The sequence below is a fragment of the Vombatus ursinus genome, unplaced genomic scaffold (genome assembly GCF_900497805.2).
Source record: "Vombatus ursinus unplaced genomic scaffold, bare-nosed wombat genome assembly UNPS02014818.1, whole genome shotgun sequence".
NCBI lineage: Eukaryota > Metazoa > Chordata > Mammalia > Diprotodontia > Vombatidae > Vombatus > Vombatus ursinus.
Window position 1 is genome coordinate 71,451,275 of NW_020954596.1, and position 27,501 is coordinate 71,478,775.

The following is a 27,501-nucleotide window of genomic DNA, read 5'->3' on the forward strand; positions in this document are numbered from 1 at the left end:
TTCTAGTACCTTCTTGTTTGAAATGTAAGTACTGTCAGCAGAACAGAAGGACCAAGGAGCTACTTGGGAGTGGATGGTTTTGTATGTTTGTGATTATCATACCTATGGGAATTGCTAGGGCACAGAGTTATTAAGGACAAGATCTCAGGACAGAATGTGGCTCTAAGTATGCTTTGGGCATTTTTGAGTGAATTAAGTTGTTCCCTCTAGCATAAGGGTATATTTTATATGGTATCTTTGACAACAATGTTCAAATAGGAGTCTCATTAAAAAAGGGGGTTTTTTTGGTATTATTAGTTATGAATCACTACCATGAGCTTTAAATTCATCCTATATAATTAAAAAAACAACTTTTGATATCATACATGATCTTTTAAAGAAATGGATTTTACCTACTTGGACATACATATCTTTTTGATAACTAAGATCTGTACACACTTCTATGTCTAGGTTGTCCTTCAAGTTGGAACATAGATACCATTGTTGCTATTGTCCCAGGAATCCTGGTGAACAGGCATTCTCACACTTTCCATAAGTTTTTGCTACAGCTATTTCCAGGGTTGAGGTTATCACTTTCTATAGCTTTTCCTCCTAGCCTGTAGCCTAAGCAGCTTCCAGCCTGACTTTGCAAAAGAATAAGGCATTGTTCTGCGTCAATCCTCTACTGACTGATCTTTCTCCAAGTCTGTCATTGTTTGAAAACTGGGCTTTGATTTTCAGTGTGCATGTGTATGTGCATGTGTATGTGCCTGTATGCATGCATGTGTGTGTGCATGTGTATATGGGTGTTCTTCATGTGTTTTCTGTTTCCTTGTGGCCCTCAGATATGAGATGAAGATTGATTGTGGACAAAGTATATTTAGATAATAGACTCTTTAATTTTCAGGGAAATCTCAATCACTAAGGATTCTGGAAAGGAAATTTCTCTAAAATGAATGTGGCAATCTTCAAAGATCTTTAGAAATCAGGGAAAAAATGTGTGGTGCATCATATGGGTCACATTCCTGCTAAGTTGCCACATGAACAGCAATGAGTTTAATGAAGAGAGTGGTGGATCTGGAATTGGGAAGTCCACAGTTTGAGTTCACCCTCAGACATCTACTGTGTGATTTTGTACAAACCCTTTAACAATATTCTCCTCCCCTCTTGGTTTCCTCATTCATAAAATGGGGATACTAAAGTCATCTACTTCACAGGCTTTTAAAAAGATCAAATCAGACAATGTACTTTAAGCAGGAATGTTAAATAAATTAGAAGTATTACTACTTCTTATTATGGTTGCATACAACAAAAAATATCTCTATGCATGTATAGTTTTGTTGGTGCACAGAAAGGAAATCATATGAAAAACTGAGAATTCAGGGAAGTTCATTTACAGTATTTCCGGCCTCCCTTTTCTTGAAATTTATGCCCCTTTGCAATCACCTTCTTTTCCCCTTCAGGGGACCTGGTTCCTTCCTGTTCTCTAAGTTCCTATTACTTAACAAGCAGAAAGCATTGGCAGTCTTTTACACCTGTTAATTGGTCAACAGATTATGATTTACTGTGATTTAATTAGAGTCAATGTGTTACCTGAACCAGATATTTGCATTTTAAGTATTTTCTGGCTAGTTGAATGAAAAGCACAGTCAGTCTCCCTGATGAAGGGATTTCAGATACTAGCAACCAGATAGGAAGGTGTAAGGGAATGGATATTAAGTTTCATAAATTGTAGGTTCCATTCTAACATAGCGTGTCCTGAATGAAAGTCAACCTGATTGCCTTCTGTTAGGTTGAGAGTGAAAGAGTAAGATGAGATAGTCTTAAGTCCCTCCACATTCACCTTCTTTGCAATCTTCTTCCTCTTTTGTGTACAAATAGGGGATTGGTCCAACTTTAGCAGGTGAAAGTCTGTTCTTGAGGAGAGAATCCAGTATTTCCCAGCATCTTGAGTTCTGAGCAACTAGAATAAAACTTGACCCACCTCACCTCTGAGCTAAATGTACAAAACAGCTCTCAGCAAGCCTCAAATCATAGTATTTTAGAACTAAAATAATTAAGCAGCCTATAGATAAAGGAGAAAACTGAAGACTACACAAAGTTGTGATATTTTCAGAGTAAGTATAGATCGTAATGGTCTCTCATGCTCTTTCCAACTTTAAATCTATGATCATATTATATTTTCCTTCCTTCCTTACCAGAGCACAAATCAGGTTTCTTCTCCAAGTTTTAACTTTTCCTACTGCTACAATTCTAAGATGCATATATTATGTTTTTAGGCATATTTTCTATTGGTGTTTAATTGTATTTGTATAACATTGGAATATAGATTTTTATTTGGAAGGGGAATTAGAGGTTATTTAATCAACTCTTTCATTATACAGATGAAGACATTTTGTTCCAATGAGATGGTGCTGTTGATAGAGCACTGGACCTGGAGTTAGGAAGACCTGAGTTCAAATACAGTCTTAGACACTTACTAACTGTGTGACCCTGGGCAAATCACTTAACCCTATTTGCATCAGTTTCCTCATTTGTAAAATGATCTGGAGAAGGATAGATACATACATACATATATGTATGTGTGTATATATATATACATACATATACATATACATATACAGAGAGAGAGAGGCAGACGCAGATAGATGGATAGAGGAACAGAAATATGGACAGACAGAAAGATAAAAAGACAGAGAAACAGAGAGACACAGAGAGACAAAGACAGAAAGCTACAGAGATAGAGACAGAGACAAGGAGAGTCTCCCTCAAAAGCTTCTGAGCTTTTTGAAGGCAGGGATCATGATATATACTTACTTTTATCTCCTATGGAGTCTCAATACCCAAATAAATAAATTAATTAATGTGTAAACAAATGTTAGAGTTAATTGAATTGAATCTTGAAAAGTTCATCTGTTTCTTTTAAACATGCAGGCTTTAGGCTAAAGGCAAAAAGGCAAGGCAAGTAGAATAGTTTGAGAATAAGCTACTAGGGGAGAAACTACTTCAATCAGAATTGAGAGTAGAAGGAGATGAGCTAATAACTCATATATATAACTTGGATAATATCTGAAAGGAAATATTTCTGATCTGATAACCTAAGTAGTTTAAAAATAGTAGAGAGTTATTAGTAGCAGTTATTTTCTAAGTAGGTATTTGAGAGAAATGATGGCTCATAGATTGATGCATCTATGGATGGAGCTCCACATCTTTCCTCATGCTCATCATTATTTAGCAATTATAAGAAGAATAGGTAACATTGCTTTATTTTGCATTTAACTGACTATTAAATTATAACTGACTGCTAAAAACTGTACCATCATTTCTGTGAATGAATAAATATTCTGGGGAACTTTAAGAGCCAGGTTCAAAGTTGAAGCAAAGCAGAAATTTGAAAAAGAAGCATACCACCACATGAAGTTGCCTTGACCAATATCCACATTACTGTTAATAATTATAAAAGAATCACACTATAATATTTTGAAAATCAATTGCTTCCCCACCTCAGCATCATTTAATCAATTACCAAACTTGCAAGTTATAACACTTGCTATGGATGCCCAAACATATATTCTTATATGCAGACACCGAGTCTGTAGAGATAGTGTTATACATGTAGAGAGAGGGTTATACTACAGGATTTCTTGACTCGGCATCTGTGGGCTTGTTTTCTTTCTTTTTTTAAAATAGTTTAATAACTGTATTTCAATACAATTGGTTTTCTTTGTAACTGTAATTAGTTTTATGCATTCAAAAACATTTTGAGATGGGTTCCACTAACTTCACCAAACTCATAAAAGGGCCCATGATATACACACAAAAGTTTAAAAATTTCTACCATAAAGGAAATTCTGTTATTGAAAGCTCAATAAACAAATCCTGGAAGACTTAGAAAGACAGATCTAACTCAAAGGATTTGGAAGCCCAGGGAAAAACAAAACAAAACACTAATATCAAGACCAAGGTTGCAGACAAGAAATTTCTGAGAGGAATCTAAGAACAGTTGACCAAATGTCCTTGGTTGGAATTGGGGAACAAGATTAGCTAAATAAATTTAAATTATGAATTGTTAACTTTGTCACAATTTTGTTACTCTGATCCTCTCTACATCAATTGTGTTTCCCTATAGTACTTCATAGTAAATCTTTTTTTTTTTGCCTTTTCCTTCACTTTATTTCATACTCCCACTACACCACAATGATGACTTATTCTTAATTTAAACTGAAAACCATTAGGGGTTCCAGAAAGGTGTGTGTGTACTGGGGGGCAGTTGATAAGCCAGAGGGTGGATTTTGAAGCCATACAGCCTGGGCACAAGTTGGTTGGCAGGCCACTTGGGCCTGTACTCAGGATGCACTAGGAAGAGCATGAGGGACAAGCCAGTGCCAAAGTAAGCACCATCTGTGTGGTGATGCCTGGATGACTTGGGGTGTACACATCCATATACTTGGGGCAGTACGGTTTCACCATGGCCTCACCTGGTATGTCTGACAGTCCAATGGGCAACATGGGCTGTTTTTCACAATATATAAAAGGACAATAGCCAAAGTCTCCCTGCTAGCATTTTTCCAAAATCTGGGTGACGTCATGTTTTGTGAGGATGTAGTGGGCATGAATCAGTCCATACAGCATCTGGGCTACCTGCTCAATCAGGTCACTCTGGTAGGGGTTGCCCTCTAACTCTTTATCAGGTTTGAAGTTGAGGATCATGTCTAGTGCCTGCTTATAGTGGGGCACCAGTTTGTTAAGCCTTGTGAAGTTGAATTTGTCTTGGATATAGTCTTCATCCACTTCACAGAAAAATTCATTGCCATGAAGCCCACAGAACCATGAGATCCACGATACTTCCTCTGAGCTACTCATCTTTATGTCAAAGAGGGGCTGAGGAAGGAGAGGGAGAAGTTGCTCTCAGGCGCAGCAGCAGCAGCAGCAAAGCCCCTCAGTGAAGCTAAATCTTTTTTTTTAAATATCCAAAATATAGGGGACAAAGGAAAGGGTTAGGTAAAGGAAATTACATTTTAGTTTGCCAGTGGGAATCTCAGGGATGGGGAATCCCATGAAGTCAGAAGTCAGAACACATAAATGACAGAAGAATGCAACAAGGGACAGAGACATAATTTTGCTGGGAGATAAAAAGTTTGAGGACATGAGTACAGAAGACTTTTGACATTTTAACTGCACTTGTAAAACTTTTGGATATTCATAGAAACACATAATGACAACAGCTAGAATGTGCCTATAGAGAAAGTCAACTGTTGCCCTGGTTCCACGCCTTTACTTATATCCTATCCCCTCTGCTCATTCTCCCTGGCACACATGCCTATTGAAATACTAACCATTCTTTTTGGCCCATCACAAAAATCCTATCCTTTTAAATTCTCCTTATTCAAGATCAAGAAAAGTTTTCTGATTTCTGCAGCTAGACATGTTCTCTCACTACTTGGAACCATCATTTAATTCTGTTTGTTCCTTTGCTATGGTATTTCTAAAATATAATGAGTGAGTCCAAGAATTGTCTTCAGTTCTCATTGCTCTCTTCATGAAAATTCTGTTTTGCAGTTATTGATATCAACTTAACCATGTTTTAAATTCCCTTGAGAAGGTTAATTTTTGTAAAAGGTATAAATTTCCCCAGCCTTGGCCCTTTAATACTATATTTGAAATGACTAATTCACAGTCTTTTCATATGTCACGGCTAATCCATTGAATCCTTTACAAGAACAAAGACACGGGCACCCAGAATTAAGAACCACAGATTGATAAGTAGACATAGAGAAAACTATCAGAGACATACTCTTGGCTTATTTTGAGGGAAGCCTGAACAACAACATAGCCTTTCAACATGTCACATTTACCAGGGAACCATATCCATCAGAAAACTTTGTGTAATGGGTAATAATATGGCACACAGGAAAGGAGGAACCGTATAGCCTAAGAGATAGCTACAGACAGAAGCAGTTGTGTCATAGTGAAAGAGCGCCTAAATCAAACCCAAGCCAGATGTACAGAAATATGAGCCATATAGTGACATTAGCAATGTGTCAGAGCAATTCCTGGACCAAGATTAATTAGAGGCAAGGAGTGTCAAGTCATAAAATCATTATATAGAGGAGGAAACTTCAATCTTGCATCTGACTAGTACCATGATTTCTCTATTTGAGCAGTTTTGGTGAAGGGAATAAACTCCTTTTCAGATTTCAAGAGTTTTCTCTTTGTAAAGGGCCTTTCCATCAAAGTAGCACTATAAACCAAGAGGACTTTATGGGTTTTTGAAAGGCAAAGAACCCTTGGGGAGAGAGTTGTCACGATTCTTAAGAGCTTGAGTACGAAGCCCATTCAATGTTGTGTTAATCTGAGTACTCAAAGGTCAGTGACTTTTTGATGTTGTTACAGAGAACTGATCCAAGTAATCATGTTTTCAGGGGGAAACCAATGCAAGACTTGTATCAAAGAAAGAATGATTTAGTGAGAAATCCTTGTAATTGTACACAGTACCTACATATCTGTAAGTTTAGTTCTGGGCCATGACCAATGCATATTTTTTGAATTATAGATATTCTTTCACTGACCTACTACATCTACTTACATTATAAGGTTCCTAAGGACAGGGACTGGGATTTAGTTTTACTTATTTTATATTCTACATAGCACCCAGCACAAGGTTTTATGTATATCACTCATTCTACTGAATTATGTTGATTCAGCTACTTGTTTTCTGATTTTATTACATCCCTAGTTCCATTAAGTAAAAATCTTAAAGTTACAGTGTTGCTTTTGTTTAATTGGTCATCATATTTAGTTCCAGTACCTATTTACTTTCTAATTGTGGTCATAATTCAACAAGGTTGGATGGTTATTCCTCTTCTCTCCCCTCTCTGCTTCTTCTCTCTTTTTCTGAATAAACTGATCCTGTCCCATGGCTTCAATTATGATATTTCTCAACTGCATATCTTTAGCCCATCCTTCTTCCCAAAAATTGAGCCTCATATTCAGATACCCAATGTCTGAAAAGGATTTAGAGGAAAAAAATGGACAGAAATTTCACAGGTGAAATGGCGTAGAGGGGTTAAAATTTGCATTGATCGTGGAAATATCTATGGTGATGGAGGGGAGCAACCACAATAATAATAGAAAGCATTTATATAGTGTTTTAAATTTTGAAAAATAACTTGAAAATATTATGTCATTTGATCCTTACAACAACCCTGGAAGGTAGGTGCTATCATTATTTCCATTTTACAGATGAACAAACTGAGGCAAACACAGACTGACAGGATCATATTGCTAGTTAATGTCTCAGACTAAATTTGAACTCAAGTAGTCCAGTTTCCAGGTCCAAGGTTTTATAAAGTTCATTGCCTATTTGCCCATCAAAGTATCTAGCTATGTGCTTCCCTCACCCCAGAACAAAAGCTTGAACATACTATATTTATTTTTTTTTATTTTGGGGGGGACAATTGGGGTTAAGTGATGTGCCCAGGGGCACACAGCTAATAAGTGTCAAGTGTCTGTTTTGAAGTCAGATTTGAACTCAGGTCCTCCTGACTCCAGGGCTGATACTCTATTCACTGTACCACCTAGCTGCCCCAAACATGCTACATTTGAAATGATTAATTCACAGCATTTTCATTCACCAGGGTTAATCCATTGAATCCTATGTCCAGTTTCTGCCAAAATGTTTTCCAGTTTTTCCAGATTTTTTTTTTTCGAATAGTGAGTTCTTACCCCCAAAGCTTGGATCTTTGGGTTTATCAGACACTGGATTATTATGGTCATTTCCTACTATGCATTATGTACTTAGTTTTTTCCATGGATTCATCATGCTATTTCTTGACCAGTACCTGATTTTTTTCATGATTACGCTTTGTAATATAGTTTGAAATCTGATACTGCTAGGTATCCTTCCTTCACATTTTTTCATTGATTCTCTTGATATTTTTGGCCTTTTTGTCCTTTCAGATGAATTCTTTCCTAACTCTATTCTATGATTCTTTGGTAGTTTGAGTGGTATGTCACTAAATAAGTAAATAATCTTAGGTAGAATTGTCATTTTTATTATATTGTCTCAGTCCATGCACAAGCAATTAATATTTCTCAAGTCATCCTGACTTGTGTCTTATTACTGGATTCCTAATGACTCTGGAGGATAGAGTGAGGTTTATGACTTTGCACAGTCCTTCCTCACTTAAATCCAATTCATTTGTGAACCAAGACATCGCCCACATAATGTCATTGGTCCTCTTCTAGAAAGAAGGATGAACAACAACAATATTTCTCCAATTGTTTAAATCTTTCTTTAGTTGTGTGAAAAGTCTTTTGTAATTGTGGCTGCTCCTCCATCTCCCACTTAATTGTATACAGACAAAGTTGAATAAATTGTTTAGAAATCTGGATATGTTATTTGTAGATGATACTAGTTTCCTAACTGTGACAAGGTTGCACCTTACTGCTCTTTTCTAGACTTGCAGTTCTATAATCCCCTTAGTTCCATGAGAGCAAAATTTATATATTCTGTCATTTTTGGAAGCAGATGGTGGCTCAGGGGATAGAGCATTGGGCTTGGACTCAAGAAGTTCTGAGTTCCAATAGGATTTCAGACTCATAATGGTTGTTTGACTCTGGGCAAGTCACTGAACTTCTATTTGCCTCAACTGAGGCATCAACAGTGAACTAGAGACAATAATAAGCTTCTTCAAACAGTTAATGTGAACATCAAATGGGAAAATATTTATAAAAAAAGCTTAGCACAGTGCCTGGCAAACATTAGGCAATATATAAATATTTGTTTCCTTTCTCTTTATTCTTAGAAAGATGTGTCTATCTTCTTGACAATCTTTTCCACTTTGTCAATCATTGCATTATTGAACAGTATGCTACCTAGGTAGCAGAATTGAGTGACAGATTTCAGTTCTATGTTGCCAACATTTTTGGCTTGCATTTGACTTTGTTTTTTTTCCTTAGATTTATTAATAGTATGTAATATGTGTCATTGAGAGTACCATTATTAAAATAGGATGTATAAACCTGAAACTACTTGTAGTCATGCTACATTGTGATGGGAAATATATGTAAGCCACACACACTCAGTTCTGTTGAGATATAATGGATTTGATCACTCTTTTGAAGGCCACTATTGAGTATCTTTCCTATCTGAAATATCACAAGAAAATATAACATTGAGTGTAACAACCATAGCTAAAATTGCAATGATAAATATAGCTTTCATAGCACCTTTTTTTTTAATAAGGCACTTCCAAACTCACAGGCACCAATTTGAATTTCTAAGGGCCCTTTTAGCCTTCATAATAGGAAACCCTTCTTACTTCCTTGTCTTTTGATCAAGTCTAATCCAATCCATTGCAAAAAGTATTTTATTAAGCACCTTTATGTATATGTAACTTACATGTATATGTAACTGTGTTAGGTATTGGGGATGCAAAGACAAAACAAAATAAAAAGTCTTTACTTTCAAGCAAGGAGCACAAGAGGAGAATATAATAACAAAACAGACAAGTATATACAGGGCAGTTTGAAAAGGAGGGGGTGAGGGTAATTAAGAAGATAAAGGATTTTTGTAAGAGGTAGGACATCAACTGATACTTGAAGGAAATTATGCATAAATGTGAGGAGAGAGAGTAGTCTACTAGTGGACCACAGGAACAGAAGTATGTTGGCACAGTGCAAAGTCAAGGGGAAGAAATGTAAAGTGAATGAAAGTGAATAATATATAATAGGCCTCAACACCTTACTTTCATCCTTAACCCTTTTCCTTTTCCTCATTAGCAAATATCACAAATTCTTGATTTTTTTCTTTCAAAATATATTTTTTACTTGTTCTTTTCATTTTTCTTTTAAATTAGTCATTGAAATCTGATATCCTTATTTACTGATTAAACTCTATCCATTTTTTGTTCCCAAAGTCAGCTCATCCCAGATTTATCTTTATCAGATATTGACTCGACCTTCTACATTGGGGTGGGGAGGAGGGACAGATGGACAATTGTAGAATTAAACTCAGAATCTCTTTTGCAATCTATATACTAGTCTTCTGGAGTTGGAATACCTTATACTTGTAATATTTGACCCTACCAAAGATTCTTACCCTAAACTTCTCAGCATCTTACTCCCTTTAGAAGTCTCTAACTCTTCCAGTGGTTCTGATAGCTTCACCAACCATGAAGTCAGTGTCAATTTTTAAACATCTTAGCTAAGCTGCCTGAAGCTGATTTAGAAACTGATTTTTATGACTGGTTTTTCCCTTCAGATGAAGCTTTGTTTTTTTCCATTTATTCTTTCAAAGTGATTTCTTGGTCCTCTAAAACATTGATCTCCAAACTTTTTTGATCACATACCCCTACTATCCCTTTCCCGAATAGATATATCAAGGGAAGGACAATGGCTTTTCCCAATGGCATTATCACAGCTACTCCTGTTGGCACTGGGGTCAGTTAATTTATAACTGATTTAGGAGTTTGAACTTTGGTTCAAAAAAAAAGAATGGTAAGCCCTTAAACTGCATGGAGAGGGATGTAATGCTTGGGGGTGACATTGCCCTAAATATATGAAAGGTAGATGTGGCTGTTGCATACAAACATCATGACTGGCTAGTGGGAATGGTGTTATGTAATTCACCTTCTCTTCCTCTATGTGTCACTATGGCCAAGTCATGCCCCTCAGGAGGCTGGACTTACTCTGGATATTACCACTCTCAGCAATAAGGACAGGAACATAAAAACACATCATGTCTTATACATCATCTGTATTTCAGCATATAGTACATAATATATATTTTTAAAATGTATCTCATATGCACACAATACCAGGACAAATCTGGAAAATATTTTAGGTTTGTCTGTATGTAGTGTACTGAGTTATAATTCAGTATACAGGGAGCATTTAGTAAAGAATTCATCTCCAATTTTAAAAAGATAATCTGTCAGGGAAAAATGCTTTACAAAAATTTGTTTCACAGTCAACATTGTTGGACTATCTATTTAATGGAATATTTAGTACCATTATCTGCATACACTGCAATTGTGAAAGAATATGATCAGTGACAGAAAAACAGGACAGGTAAACATTTTTTTGGTTCCAGGTGCAACTCTGACACCAATCATGTGTTGGGATTGGTGAGGGAAGGTAAGCAACAAGTAGAAAATAATATTGATTTTATTAATTTTGCTACCAGTGTAGCTGCAAAATCAACATTTTGAACATCTATAAAATGTTGGATATTGTACTGAAGGATTTCAAAGAGGAATAAGACTTTGTCCCTGCTATAAAGGAAGTGATGGACCAACCATGCAATTTGAATTCTTAAGAAAACAACGCATGTGATCACATTTATATTTTAAGTCATATAATCTGGAGAATAATCATTTCACCAGTTAATAAAGGAAAGAAGGCTGATAGCATTCAATGACACAATATCAGAGATACTTTGCTTTTGACTGACATTTATTTTTCAACAATCACAATCTAGTAGAGATGGCAATGAAGACATTAGAGATTAAGCCTTTTCTCTCACACTGAGATTTAGTTCTACTCATCCTAAAAAATGGGTCCTAAGAAGTTCACTGGAATAAGCTTCAGTGACCGTACAGGGGCAGCTGACCTGAGAAAGCTATTTCTAGCTTTCTATTACTTCCTTTAAATGATATTCATAAAACAAAATTTTTTTAATCAATTGCCTCCTGGGAGAAGGGAGGAGACAAAAAATTTCCTCATAAATATGTGAATAATTAAGCATATTCCCTATTGGTCATGTTCAAAAAATATATGTCTCATTCTACCTCCTAAATCCATCTCCATTTTATCAGGAAGTAGATCACATGCTTTCTCATCATTCTAAAGGAATCACTGATGGTTATAGTGTTGATCAAAGTTCTTACAGCTTTCAAAGTTGCTTATTTTTCTTATTTTTGTAATATTGTTGTTATTATGTAAAGTGTTCTTCCACTTCTATTCACTTGTCCCCACCATTAGTTCATACAATTCTTTCCATATATTTTTATGTATCACTGATTTCCTCATTTCTAGGAGTATGACAATTCTCTATCATATTTACATACCACATTCTGTTCAACAATTCTCAACATGATGAGCATCACCTTAGTGTCCAATTTTTTTTACCATCACAAAAGAGCTGCTGTAAACACACACACACACACACACACACACGACCCTTTTCTCTTTTTTTGATCTCTGAGTCAAGGAGCATGCACTTTTTAGTAATTAGTTATATATAATTCCAAGTTGCTTTCTAGAATCATTGTATCCTTCTTAGATCCACTAATAAAGAACCAATGCATCTGTTTCCACAGTCCCTCCAATATTTTTTTTCATTTTTCTCTTTTTTGGTCATGCTTGCCAATCCAATGAGTGTGAGGTGGAATATCAGACTTGCTTAAATTTGCATTTCTCTATAGCAAATGGTTAGTGATTTGGAACACTTTTTTTCTCACGTCTATAAGAAAATTGGGTTTCCTCTCTTGATAACTGCCTGTTCATATCCTTAGACCATATATCAATTTGGGAGCTCTTTTATAAATTTGAATCAGTTCCATGTATATCTTTGAAAAAAGATCTTTATCAGGGAAACTTGCTGCAAATTTTCCTTCAGTTAACTGTTTCATTTTTATCTTAATTTTATTAATTTCCTGTGTAAAAAAAAAAACGTAACTTTATTTCACCAAAATTACCTATTTTATCTTTTGTGATCATCTATCCTTTGTTTGATTGAGACGTCTTCCTTTAGTCATAGGTGTAATATGCATTTTTCCATGTTTCTCTAATTCCTTTATGGTGCAACCTTTTATATCTAGGTCACACACCCATTTGGACTTCATCTTGACATAAAATATGAGATGCAGGTCTAAAGCTTACATTCTACTGGTAGTATTATGTAAGTATTATATATGTGAAATGTTTCCAATGTAGTTTGGGGAGGGAGTATACTGGCATCTGGGGGGATCAAGAAAGGTTTCATATAGAAGGTGGCTCTTGAGCTGAGTCTTGAAAGAAGACAGAATTCTAAGAGGTAGAGCTGACAAGGGAATGCCTTCCAGTCAAAGGTCACAGCCTGTGAAGCGGCAAGATATGAGAATTGGAGTGCCATGTGACTGCAGCACAGTCACCACTGAACATAGAGCACATAGAAGGATCAGTACATAAGAGGAGTGGAAAGAAAGGATGAGGCTGGGTTGCAAAGTACTTTAAATGCTAAATAGAGTAGTTTGTATTTATTCCTAAAGATAACAGGGAGCCACTGCAGTTTTTGAGAAGAGGTGTAAAATGATCTGACTCACACTTTGAGGAAATCACTTTGGCAGTTGTGTAAAGGAAAGGTTAGAGTAGAAGGGGATCAAACAGAAAGCTATTACAATAGTCTAGGTGAGAGGTGATGATGGTCTGAACTACAGTGGGGCTGTAAGACCGTGTTTGTATATCTTGCTTTAATTCACTAAGTGGAAGCTTGGCAGGGTGCCAGAAAAGTTAGGATAAGGGTTTATGTGCATAAAACCTGTTAGTCTTCAAATACATGGTCTTCCTTTTGCATCTCTTTATGCTACTTTTAGAAGATTTAAGATCAACTAAATCTAAGATATTTGTACCTCTAAGAGGAACATTTGTAAGAGATGGTGTAGAGAGAGAAACACATTTGGTAAGTCATTTTATATGTGGAATATTAGCAACCAAGGATGCCACCTAGGCATGATCTCAATGCAGCCTAATACTGCCTTAAATTTCTTAGCTTATCAGAAAATTATGACTTATTCTTAATCCAAGATGGCTATTTGTGATCTCTACTGAATTTTTAAAATTATCGCTAACCATCCTTTTATGAACACATTCTAGAATTTTGCTAAGACTACAAGTTAAGTAACTTGGTCTTTAGTTAAGAGACAACATTTTCTTCTCTTTTGCAAAAACTAGCACGTTTGGCCTTCTCAAACGCTGTGATATGTTTTCTTTTTTCCAGAAGATTTCAAAGGTCACTGACTGTGTTAAGCATCCACATCTGCTAGTTTCTTCAGTTCTTGAGTTCTCTTCAACCAGGAATGGTCACTGGAACTCAAGAGAGGCAGGCAACTACGTTGTCCTTTATTGCCTTCCTAATTATCTTGGCTATCAAATCCCTGTTAGCCATTTTGACTCTAATATTTCTAATCCAAAGATCAAACCAAAATCTCCCTCAGTGGTTACCATTATTTTATTTACACAAGTAGTAATTCTATGCCTGCATCTTGACATCTTCTTTCCCTGAAGATAGTTTAAAAATGAATAAGAATTTTGTTGTTGTTGTTGTTGTTTTGTTTTCCTCCTTGCCTTTCATCAGTGTCCTCTCATTCTGACCTTTAGCACTTCTGAATTTTCTTTCTATGTGTAGTGTGCTCCTGGAACAAATCACTTCACTTTCCTGAGTCTCAGTTTCCATAACTGTAAAATGGAGAAAAATGATATTTGTACACTCTAATTCATAGAGTTGTTGGGTAGGAAACATATTGCACACATTAAAGCAAAATATAAATGTAAGTGATGATATGGTTAAATGAAGTACCATTTTCTACTCTATTGGTTATTCTGGAAATTGCTTGTTTATGACTTCCCTGCTGTATATAAGTGCTGGATTCTAACATCTGTTTGGGGGTAAATGAAAAAAAAAATCATTCCAAACAATGAAATAAGTAAATCATTTTTGTGCTCTGTGGACAGTGACATATATCAAAAGTTGTCTCATCAGATGTAGCATGTCACTTGTCTTTATTGTGTCCTGTTTAAAAAGAAAACAAATAGACACGAAGTTTGTCATTGAGTTTGTTGACTGAGAAACATGACATGTTCTCTGAGATTCTGTCACCCCTCACACATTAATAATGTTCCTTTATGTTTGGACATATTTTTCTCAACCAGAATGTTCTGCAATAGTAAAGAAGTAATAAGTGGAATAATTTCACTTTCATGGCAATAATTTATGCTGAATTTCTTCTGAAACAAAGAAGAAATATGCTGCCATTCATGCTAACAAACAGGCAGGGTATAGTGTTCTCATCGAAGCATAGAGAGAAAGCCCTCAAGGGACTGTCACATTTGAGAGGTCCCTGAGTACTTTTACACCTTGCCTTTCAATTGCAGAGATAACTGGAAGACAAGTGTATAAAGTCACGACCAGCCAGTCACATCTTTATTGACTATTCATTGGAGAAATATCATGTAACTAATAACCTCTAACCATTAAATATGTTCTAATGCATTTTTTCCAGGAGAGAAAAGAACTACCTCATATGCAATCTTTCACCTATTTATATTTATTTTTGTACATTCCAACTTGCTGCAGTGGAAGAGTGTCAATCCTGATTTTCAATCCTACCTCTGACTTTTTTTGACCATTGATAAGTTAAGCACCCTGAACCTTAGTTTCCTTTTCTGTAGAATGAGAAAACCAATATCAATAATCTCAATAGCCAACATCAGGTTTGGTAAGGATCAAATGTGATAATAAATGCAATGTGCTTTGTAAAACTGTGTCACCTAATATTTCATTTTTATTATAGTCACTATCTGTCAGCCATATTTGAATATCTAATTCACTCTGATTACAAAAAAAAGCCATTAACAATGGCCACCATTTTTATGGAGCTTTATTAAAGTTTGCAGTGTTTTGCCCAAGTTACCTTATTTGATGTTCACAATAAAAACTGTGAGCTAAGTGCTATTATCACCAGTTTACAGCTGAGGAAACTGAAGCTAAGAAGGTTGGGTGACTTCCTCAAGGTCAGGCAGCAAGTAAGTGTGTGACACAGGATTTAAACTTGGTTTTTCTGAATCCAAGCCCAGCACTCTATCCACTGTGCCACCTAGTTACTGTGGTATGCTATCTGGAAGCTTTGCCAGGCAACAAAAGAGCTAAGTTCAGATGATTATATGCAAAAATCTTAATATTCAACCATGTAGATGGTTTTCCTTTTGTATCTCTTTAAGTTATTTATTAGCAAAATTTAAGAATAAAACTAAATATGAAAAACTAATACCTTTAATAATTTAGATAAGTATACATAGAACATGCCTCTTTTTTTGCACCATGTTTATATTGTATTATAAAAAAATATCACAGAATATTAGATCTGGCAGAGAATTTAGGGCTCACCTATTCCAACCCTTTCATTTGACAGATAAGGATATGAAGAATTAAACAATTTGCCCAAGGTCCCAAGTTAATAAATGGCAGAGCCAATACCTGAACCCAAAATATCTCACGTTAAGACCAGTATAGTCTCTACTACTCCACTTCAGATTTTTCCCTCTGCTAAAGGTCCATACTTATTCCTGGCCTATGGCATACAAGTCTGAAAACTATGCTGGGAGCTCTTTTTGTTTTGCAGCTCTCATTTAGAAACACTGGCAACTTATTTTAAAGTAGTCTATCTGTTCCTTTCTAGTTAAAATGTGCGAGACACAGAAATAGGAACATTGTGTGATGGAACAGATGCTGTAGCAATGGTGAGTTTACATGAGGTTGCTAATAACAGATGCCACCTTGGAGAATTAGCCAATAGAAATATGGGCATTATTATTTACAACTTGCTCAAAATGAACTGGGCTGTTGGCAAACCTGCCAAGTATAACCTCACTGTCACATACTGTAAGTGTTCTGGTGTGGTAGATAGACTCAAGATTCAAAGTTATAAATAAAAAGGTATAAAGATAAATTAATTTAGAGTCAGTTAGAGACAATCATATCAGGGTTCCTTAAATAAGTGTTTTTATTTTGAAGCAATGCTAGAAATGTGAGAGAGAGACACAGAGAGAGAAAGAGAGACAGAGAAACAGAGAGAGAGAGAGAGAGAGAGAGAGAGAGAGAGAGAGAGAGAGAGATGTAGATAACATAGCTCTTCCTGGGTGAGTAATTTACTCTGAACATCTGCTTGTGTGTGCCCAGACTTCCCAGGAAGGATGGTACTGTTAATGGTGCCAATACATATATCTGAGGCAGCATCCACTTTTATTTAGAGAAAACAGTACTAGTGTTATCAGGTCAAACCATATTACAGTGAACTCTAAGGGGGTCATCAGCTTGTTTTAGTATAGCAAAATTTTGTTATACTAAATAATGCTTGGAAAAAAATGTGTACTTTCTACTAGGTCATAGAAACTATTTTATGTAGATTTTTTATAAGAGTGAGGATTTGTTCTAACTGAAAATTTTGACCTACAAGCACAAAATGAACAGTCTAAGGACATGATAAGTAAAGGTACATGAACCACAGTTAAAGCATGAACCTTCACAAACTGTAAAGTTTACAAACAATATTCAAATGTTGCATATTGTCTTCTTTATCACTCCCATTTTACAGATGAAGAAAGTGAGTTTCAGTGAGATAAAATGCTGTAATTGAATCATTAGTAAGAGGCAGAAGAGGATTCAAACCCATATTTAATTTAATTAGGTTCATTGTTCTTTCTTCTACTTTTTGCTGCTTCTTAAGGACTGTGGTGACATTAATTTGACTCTTGTTCATTACAAATAACAAAGATTGAAAAACACAGAGGTCAGTCATGCTATTCTCTATTTTAATCATTAACAAACATGAATTTTAGCTTTGTATGATACATATCAAAGCCAGAACTTCACATTTAGTGCTCTTTTCAGTTTTTTTAAATAATTTTCTTCATTAAGAAAAAGTCACTGCCATATTCTTATATCAGTTACTGAAATGTTTTTTTTTGTTTTTTTTTGTTTTTGTTTTTTTATGCCACAGCATTGAATAAGAATTGAAAAGCAATGTGACATAATAGAAAGGCCACAGGATTTGCAATCATAAAACTTGGGTTTGATCTGTGCTCATTTGCATATTAACTGTTTTGACTTTGAGTATGTCAATTTGTCTCTCAGAGTCTCTATTCCTCTATCCCTAAATCTGAACTAATAATAGCTATACTATTCACCTCACAAAGTTGGTGCTAGGATTAAATGGCAATATAGATAAGGTGTTTTCTAAATGTTATACATATGTAAGATTTAAATGTGAGATGTTTAAAGGTAATAGAATAGGACTTTATGTGATTGACTCTTGACATGATTGATTTGCTCTTTGTAGCATTTCAGGGTACCTAGTTTCAACTCACGGAGACTAATGATTTATCATTTGTGAAAGACTATTCTTGTTTCATGGCTTTGAACTGCCTGTATGGTTCATCTCACCTTCACATCTTTCTATATTTATACAACCCAGATATTATAATGATCAATATCAGCATAATAACTGGCTAGCCCTACATGTTTATAATCTTAGGTGTCATGGTACAATTTTTAATCTCTATTGGAGTATTCCTTTGTACTGTGTTACTAATTGGCCCAGGGTTTCTAGGGCTCATGCTCTTAAAGGAAATTCATGGACAAGGAAATTTATCTTTGAGATCATTTTAGTTAGGATCATTGGTCCAAAATGATGACTGTCTCTTTAGAAGGTAATGTTTGATGACATTTTTGTCATTATGTACTCTAGTGTTTGGAAATCCTGGGTGGAGGTGGAGACTCTGATTCTTGTGTAATATGTTCTTTAATGTATCTTTAGCCCAATGAACACCATGCTTTGATATTTCAGTTGTGAGTATGGTAATATTTTCTTTGGCTCAAATCTGATATCTGACAGGCAAACTGTCATGAACAAATAGATTATTTATACCTTACCTAGGGTTACAGTGTCATTACTTGTACTTAATATTCTGCATCTTGGAGACATCTCAAGAGGAAAAAATTACTTCTTTTTAATTTATTTTAATCTTGTGATGTCTTCCACAATTTTATCTCACTCAACTGCCATGAAAAACTCATAAGGATTCTATAAGGAAAACACTTGTTAAGCCTTAAAATATTTGTGATTTAGGTGGATATTTCTGCTGTTGACAATAATGACAATGAGAATTCTCTCTCCACAGGATTAGTTTGGATTGAATTTGCTTGCTATTTCTAGATCAGGGAGTGGTTCTATTCATACAGACATTGGGCTGCGATATTTAGCACCTTTTTATCAGGAAAAGGTGGGAAGGAAAACGTGAAAAAAATTTTCTTCGCTTACCTGGACCCAAAATAAAATCTGTATAATTTGAACAGTCTCAAGGTGTTTTCTGCTATACCTGGAATCCTTGCAGTTTAATCTCACATAAATGGAAAAAGGAAAAGGTCAGGAGGAAACATGTGCTTGGCTCTTTGTTCAACTTTCAGTCATGCCCATCTGTGTATAAGCTAAACTCAAAACTTCTCCTTGTATTTCTTATGCTTCAGATTCACTTATTTCTACCAGAGAATATTTTCAGAAACTTTAGGGAATCCTGAAGGTCAGAGATAAAGCTTAACAGGTAATGATTCTGCATCATTTCCAATATCAGACATATTGTCATTTGGAGCTACAAAGCTGTCTTCTCAATTTTACTGTTCTATTATAATTATTTCAAAAGGTGATATATATATATATATGTACATATGTATGTATATGCTATACATATTGTCCATTTACATGTATATATCTTCTTTATATTATGTGTTTGTGTGTGTATGTATGTGTGTGTGTGTGTGTAAAGGGGAAATCGTATATACTTCTCAATTGAATTAGAGTTGTGAACTAAATATAAATAAGTCCTAGACTTTTCCTGAATTAAAGGCATCTCAATGGAGTTTGACAGGAAGTATATTGGGATTAGTTGAGGAGACTTAGTCATGTACCTGTGGGGATTATATAAAACCAGCATGCTAGTTTGGAATTGAGTGTAACAGATAAGAGGAGAGAGCAATTACGGCTAAGCTCTTGAGAGGCATTCATTTGGCAGAGAAGGGAATTGAGAAAAGCTTCCCTCTTCTTTTTCCCTCCTTCCCCCCCCCCCCAACTCTGACCAGAAGATTACTTTTTGACTCTTTTCCCAAAAGTTTTTGGATTTCTCATCAGAATCTTAGCAGTATCCCTGGAAAGGCAGGTGATAGTGCCTATAGTAGGAGCTAAGGCTAAACTCAACTAAGGAAAGGTATCTTTAAGACTCTACAAAGAAAATGAAGGTTACAGCATAGCTAAGATGAACTTCATGAAGACTCTTCAAAGGGTTTATATCTATCTTGGTATAGCTCCCATAGTGCAATGATCCCTGAGAGTTCCTATTGACTGTTAACAAGCTTTCAAGTTTTCTTTTCTTTTCTTTATTTGCTTCTTTACTGAGGATGTAAAAGCACAAGCCATTACTTCCTATCACCTGTATATCCAGACTCTATACTAGACAAGAACACATTCTGTGAGCCCTAACATTGTCTAAGTAAGAGGCTGGGCAAATGAGAACTGTCCTCCCCAACTTCCCCTTGACAATTCAAATTTCATCAGATGAAACCCCCTCCCCTTTAGTTGACCCGTGTCCTTTGGGATACAAGGTCCAGGCTAGCAAATACGTGCTTCCACTTGCTCCATGGGTAGCTCTTAGGGTTCCCACTGGAGCATTTTTACATAAGTTGCTTCATCCCTAGAGGCCAACTCTTGGGCTGTTCCCCCCTTTCCCCACAATAGATCATTAACTTGGACACAATCTGTGTCAGTCATGTCTCCTGATAATTCTCAGAAAAGGGGAACCACCCTCCCCTCCCTCAACCAAGAGTCAAGACAGGAAACCAGACCTCTTACTTCAATTCCCCTTCCTCCCTGCTGAAGAAGCCTAACAAACTGGATTTAGAGGACTGAAGACAGAATAAAGGGGGCAGGGGGGAATGGAGGAGAGAAACTCTTCCCCTGTCTTTATAAGTCATAATGTTTAATGTATTTATCCCTTCCCCAGAAAAGAAAAAAAAATGGCAATCAGTTCATCCTTCAGCTGAATCTGAAGCTCTGACACTGCTGTGGATTTGCTCCTACACCTCCTAGAAGTCAAAGTTCTGCCCAGGGCTTGACCACCAGGAAATGGCCAGTTGTGGCTCCTTTGGGCTGTTTGCTTTTGGTTACTCAGAACCTACCCTTTGGATGCTGACCTCTATCTCATCCTGGTTGCTGGTCATTCAAGATTGGCTGTCCAGGGGACATGTTAGTTCATCCTTGTTTCACTTGTGGGAACATATCTTCATCTGGTTCTCAACTAATTGCTTGGTGAAAATACTCTGCCTTGTTTTCAGATAAAGAAATTAAAGCTATCTATAATAATATGAAAAGATGTTCTAATTCACTATTGATTAGAGAGGTGTAAATTAAAACAAGTCTGAAGTATCATCTCACACATATCAGATTGGCTAATATGACAGAAAAGGAAAATGATAAATTTTGGAGAAGATACAGGAAAAGTGGAACACTAATGTATTGTTGGTGGGGTTGTGAGCTGATCCAACCTGAATTCTGGAGAGCAGTTTCAACTATGCCCAAAAAAGCTACAAAAATGTGCATATCTTTTGACCTAGCAATACCACTACTAGATCTCAGTTCAGAAGAGATGATATCTCTCTTGCATCCCAAAGAGATTATAAAAAAGAGAAAAGGATACACATGCCCAAAAATATTTATAGCAGCTCTTTTTGCGATGGCAAACAATTGGAAATTGAGGGAATGTCCATCAATTGCAGAATGACTGAACAAGTTATGGTATATGAATGTAATGGAATACTATTGTGCTATAAGAAATGATGAGCAGGCAGATTTCAGAAAAACCTGGGAAGACTACATGAACTGATGCTGAGTAAAGTGAGCAGAACCAAAAGAATATTGTACACAGTAACAGCAACATTGCACGAAGATTAATTCTGATAGACTTAGCTCATCTCAGCAATATAATGATCCAAGACAATTCCAAAAGATTTGTGATAGAAAATGCCAATCACATCCAGAGAAAGAACTATGAGCTCTGAATGCAGATCAAGGCATACTATTTTCATTTTTTTTCTTTCTTGTGTTTTTTTTTTCTTTTGTTCTGATTCTTCTTTCACAACATGCTAATTTGGAAACATGTTTAACATGATTGTACATGTATGACCTATATCAGATTGGTTGCTGTTGTGGGAAGGGAGGAGGGGAGGGAGAAAAATCTGGAACTCAAAATTTCACACAAATAAATGTTGAAAACTATCTTTACATGCAATTGAAAAAAAAATACTATTAAGGGGGGGAAAAAAGAAAATACTTTCCCTCATTCTCTTCCTCCTCAGACACATGGGCTATTCCAGACAACTTTCCAGGGTCCTCTGCACCACAGTTCCTATCCCCCTTCTCTACACCTGGGGACTTTACACACTGCATACTTTCCAGGCTCTACTTCCAGCCTTCAGCCTCTTCTCTGGTGGTCAGAGCAGCCCTCAGCTCCTCCTCAGACTTGCGCACAAGGCTGTGGTAGAGGATATTTCCATCTCTGATGCTGTCCTGGATCATGATGAGCTGCACGGTCAACCTAGAGTCATCCTGAGGCTTGCCGCTCTCAGAAAGCCCAAGGCCTTCTGCTAAGCCTTGATGTTCTCAAGTCTAGCTTAAGCTTCTGTTTCACTTTTTGACATTCTGAAATCCTCTAAGTGGCTCATGTTTGGGAATTTTTCTTGTTGAAGCTTCTTCATTCCCTGAATGGCCCCCACAGGAACAACCTTTAGGCCATAGTATCAGAACTGGGGCTTTTGGGAGTTGTGATTGTAGCTAAAAAGATGGCAACAATTTACACAGTTCAGGTTCACCTTGTTCACGTTGAAGGATGGAAGCATGGTCTGGATCATACAGGCAGTGAGCTTCATGTGAATTTCATGGGAACCAAAGCCATTGAGCACTAAGAGTGGTGGTTGTGAAAACTACTGCTCTAGCATCCAGTGGCAGCTCAGGGAGGAAGCAACATGCAGTACCAGGGAGTACCAGGAAGGTCGGAGTAGGGTCCCCAGAAAGCCAGATCAATCTAAAAGTCACATTCTTCTTTGTTTTGCTGAAGATGAGGAAGTGAGAGATGCCAAGAGATTCAGACACAGCCAGATAATCCTCAAGAAAATTCAGTCAGCGAAGCTGCAGTGAACTGTGATGCAGGACTCTAGGACCCTCCACAAGTCCAAACTGAGCTGGGGCACCCCAGATGGAGCTACCTGTGAACAAGAAGTAATGAGGTTCTCTGCTCTGACTTTGGCCTCTGACATGTGCACTTCTGGTACTAATTCTTCCTAAACCTCCCCATGATAAAGGCACTAGAACAAGGTCTGCTTCAACTCTGAGACTGGTAGCACACAGATTTATGTTAACAACAACAACAAATCACATGTCCATGAGACACGCATTGCAACTGGACTTATTATGAGAGAAATGAACATGCATATGGAACTCCAGGTGCAAGGAGTTCACAATTCAAAGAGAAGTTTGCATATTTATGAAATTGTAGCATAAAGAGGAGGAGGGACAGCAATCTCATCTCAAAAGGGAGAGGGATGGGAGGAGGAAAAGAGCAGCAGGGATGGGGAAAGGAATAATTCCCTCCTGAAGGGGAGGAGAAAGGTAATGATAAAAGCAGCATTCTTTTACATTGGGAACTGTCAAACCATAAAGATAAGATGGTCTGCTTATCTACAAGGGTCCCAGCTGCACAAACAGTTTCTCAGACTGGTCCTATCTTGACAGGGAGTCCAGCTTGGGGTGCAAACAACAAATAATATCTGCTCAGTGGGGAGCTTCATCCCTGCCATGTTTGAGGGCCTCCTGCCTACTCTGGGTCCAATGTTTCTGGAAAATATGGTAACTCAAAAAGATAAGTTCAGGGAGCCCCTTAACAGTCAGTAGGAGGATTGTGCCTGCTTTCTTTTCCAGTGACATATTAAGAGATGGAGATATTAAATGTTCAAAGGGTTCCCATCATATTGAAGGCCACTGAAGAAATGGAATGCTATGAAGACCCAAATATCAACTCCCCACACCCTTTAAATAGGAGCTACTACAGGTTTGGAGAGGGCACAATTGTCTTCTGCTTTATTCTAATATTATTCTGTCTTTTCAGATTAGTCTTAAAAAATTAAAATTTCTCATGAGTCACCCAGACAGAATCAACCTCTCATGGGCTGCCTTTGGCTATGGAATGTAAGTCTTTAAGGATAAAAACTACCCTTTTTTTAATCCTTAAAATATGTCACAGCATTTTGTACATAGTAAGTGATTAATAAACCCTTATTAGATTAATATGGATTTCCATAATTCAGGTTTCCAGTGAGATCTTTAGAAATACAGGGCTTGAGTCAGTAGTATTCCTTTACAGCTGATGAAATTTGTATTTGCCCCATAACAACTTTAATTTAACTAAATGACTCCAATTGAGAGAGGATCAATATCTATATATCTATATCTATCTATCTCTCTCTCTCTATATATATATATGTATATGTATATATCACATATAGTGAAGTGAAATGTGAAAGCAGGATATTCCAATTAGAAAATAATCAATTATATTAGGAAGGTCATGTGGCTCTAAAAGTTGATGCTTCAAAATATTTGCATTGAAAGCTCATGCATTTGAAATGTTTATAAAATTATGCCATAGGCCTCAAAAGAAAGGTGAATAATATGTAGAAATAAAACTATCATTTAAAAATACTTTATATTAACTTTTAATAAGAGAAATACTCCTAGGATAATTTGCAGTCTTCCATCTATATCCCTTTTTTAAAAAAATTGGGATCCTTAATTTTTTCATTTTCTCATCAATCATTTTTAAAAGAATACTTACAAATTCTGGGTTCACCTTTGTCATTTCCTTTGTATGTAATTCACTTACTAGCTTTGTGTACTCCTGCTTGACTTATCTTGGGCTATCCTTCCTCTTTATGAAACTTATTATATACTTTCCACTTTTACAACCATTCATATTTCTAGAGAATCTAAAAAGAAAAAAAAGTACTTTTGGATTTTCTTTATAATAATAATAATAGTATGATCATCTTTCTTATCTAGTGAAAATATCCCTTCTTTACTGTTCTTGATCCAAACACTTAAAAGATTTTTCTTTTTCTTTTTTTAAAATTTTTTTGTGTGTTTCAGCATTTTGCAAACCTCACTTCATTCTATTTTTTCTTTATTTCTGATATTGGTCTCATAGATTAGTGTCCCTCTTCTATATTCTCATTTAATTATGTGGACCTTTTTCTTTCTTTTGTATATATCCTCTTAAAGTTGGAAACCAGAGAGCTCCTTTTGTAGCTACACTCATAGACTTAGATATTTTTTCCTTTTCTTTCTTAATGAATTATTTGTAATTTTATAATCCTGATTGCTCATTTTAAGATCTTTCCATTTATCTTGAGTCATAATCTCCTTTAAGTTTCCATGATCATTATATCATACCTATATGTACTTTGAGAATTTTGGAAACTAGTTTTTAAAATCCAGGGCACATGTCTGACCATTCATGGAATCATGGAAACTCTAAATTGGAAGGGGGCTCTAAGATCATGTGTTTCAGACCATGCCAGGATAGCAATCTGTTCTAAAATATGTCTGACAAGTAGTTATTTATCATTTGGTTACAGACCCCAAATAAAAGGGAACCCATTATCTTCTGAGGCAGCTCATTTATTCTACTTTCAGGTACTTCTAAGTGTTAGGGTATTTTCCTTTACATGGAGCCCAAGTTTGCCACTGTAACATCCAGTCAATGATCTTAATTCTGCCTTAAGGGAACAACCAGAGCAAATCTATTCTTTTTTCTACATAATGGCCCCTCAGGTACTTGAAGGCAACTTTCAAATTTCTCATATGTCTTCTCCTTTTTTGAGTTCTTTCAAACTGTCCTTTTGTGACTTGATTGAAGCTTTTTGCAATCCTGGTCCTCTTCCTCTGAAAACTCTTCTGTGTATCAATACCTTTCCTAACACATTTGTTTGCATTATAAGTACCAGTTATCCATTAAGTTTCCCTGAACTATTCATCTGAAGTCATATCTGCAGCAATCAGAAGCATACCCTGCCAAAGTCACAGAATATAACCCCATACAAGATTAATCCTAGTTCAGAGTACTTTGTGGTCCAAAATAGAATCAAAATCAAGAATTATTAGTACTGACAAGGACCTGGACCTTTACTAATTAGGCAAACAATACAAGTAGTTCAAAGGAAGACATGAAATGAAGCAACAAAGTTAGAGATATAACAATGCAGCATCTTAAACAATAATAATAATATGATAATGTCTTTGAGTTTTGTTTTTAAATATTTTAATAATAGCATTTCTGTATAATTGGTTTCCTTTTATAATACCATTTATGCATCTAAAAACATTACTCTAAGAGGTCCATATACTTCAACATTCTTCTAAAGGTGTCCATGAAACAAACAAACAAAAAAAAAGGTTAGAAACCTCTGTCTAGTCCAAAACCTTCATTTCATAGATGAGGAAAATGATCTATTAAGAAAGCAAGGGTCTTGCCTGTCATTGCACAGCTAGTTTATGTCAAATCTAAGTCTACTTAGTCTCTTTCCTGACACTTAAGCCAATGGTCTTCTGATTGCACAATGAAGGACACAAAAGTCAGTGTTATATGAGTTAAACAAAATTACATTCACCAGTTAGATTTTTAAATAACACAGATAGCTGACATTTGTAGATTCATCATGTTACTACAATTTAAGCCTCACAACTTCTCTCTGAGGTAGGTTGGGAAGAGATTCTTATTCTCATTTTACAAATGAAGAATCCAAGTTTCAGAGAAGAGAAATGACTTGCTCAAGGTAATGCTTAGGGATACAGCTAGTTACCAACTCAGATATTGTCTAAAAGTCAGGTATTCTGATGCCTAGTACCATGTTATTTTCTCTAAAGTATAACACCCCTTTATTAATAGAATAACCGGGGGAGGGAAGTATTTGAGGGCAGATCAATATTGAGGGCAGCAGTTATTTCATAACAAAAAATCACACCAACAGAATCTAATACAATTCCAAGCACTATCTAAATAGATAGTATTAACCCTATTGTGTAGGTCCAATTTTCAGTTTTCACTTGCTTCATCCATTTTCATGAATTTCAAGCTAGCATATCATCTACTTTCAAAATTCTCATTCAACTCAACATCCTGAAGCAGATTTCTGTCTTTTTAGAATTAAATCAACTTTTGAAGTTCTTCTTTTAGTATTTTCTCTACTTTCTTTCAGTTGAAATGTTGAGAAATTATACAATTTGTCAAATACTTTACTCTTTATTTATATACTCTGTGTAGATTGACATTTCAATTGCTTGACTTTGTAGGAATTTTACAAATTGTATCTGGAAATACTTATTTATAATGTGAATTAGCAGAAGTAATTAGTGTTTGATATTTTATGGCTCTTGGTTGGCTCTCTGTCGTATCTTGGATATAGGCCTTAGAAAGACAGCATGCTAGATGAACCATGTGATATATCCACAAAATTTACTTGTCCAAAGTCTTGCAGCAAGCAAGGTGTTGTTCAGTAGGTTGGCAGAGCTAGCCTTAAACTCAGACATTCTGACTCTAAATCCTGTGATCTAAATTCCATATGATATTCTGCCTCTAGAAAGAGAATATAAGCTTTTGGAGGGCAAG

The 27,501-nt window shown here is 36.0% G+C and overlaps 2 pseudogenes; both read right to left on the minus strand.

Annotated features, from left to right (window-relative positions):
- Positions 1 to 4,210: 4,210 nt before the first annotated feature.
- Positions 4,211 to 4,845, minus strand: LOC114023830 (annotated as a pseudogene).
- LOC114023832 lies at positions 4,845 to 23,098 on the minus strand (annotated as a pseudogene).
- Between the last annotated feature and the right edge of the window lie 4,403 nt (positions 23,099 to 27,501).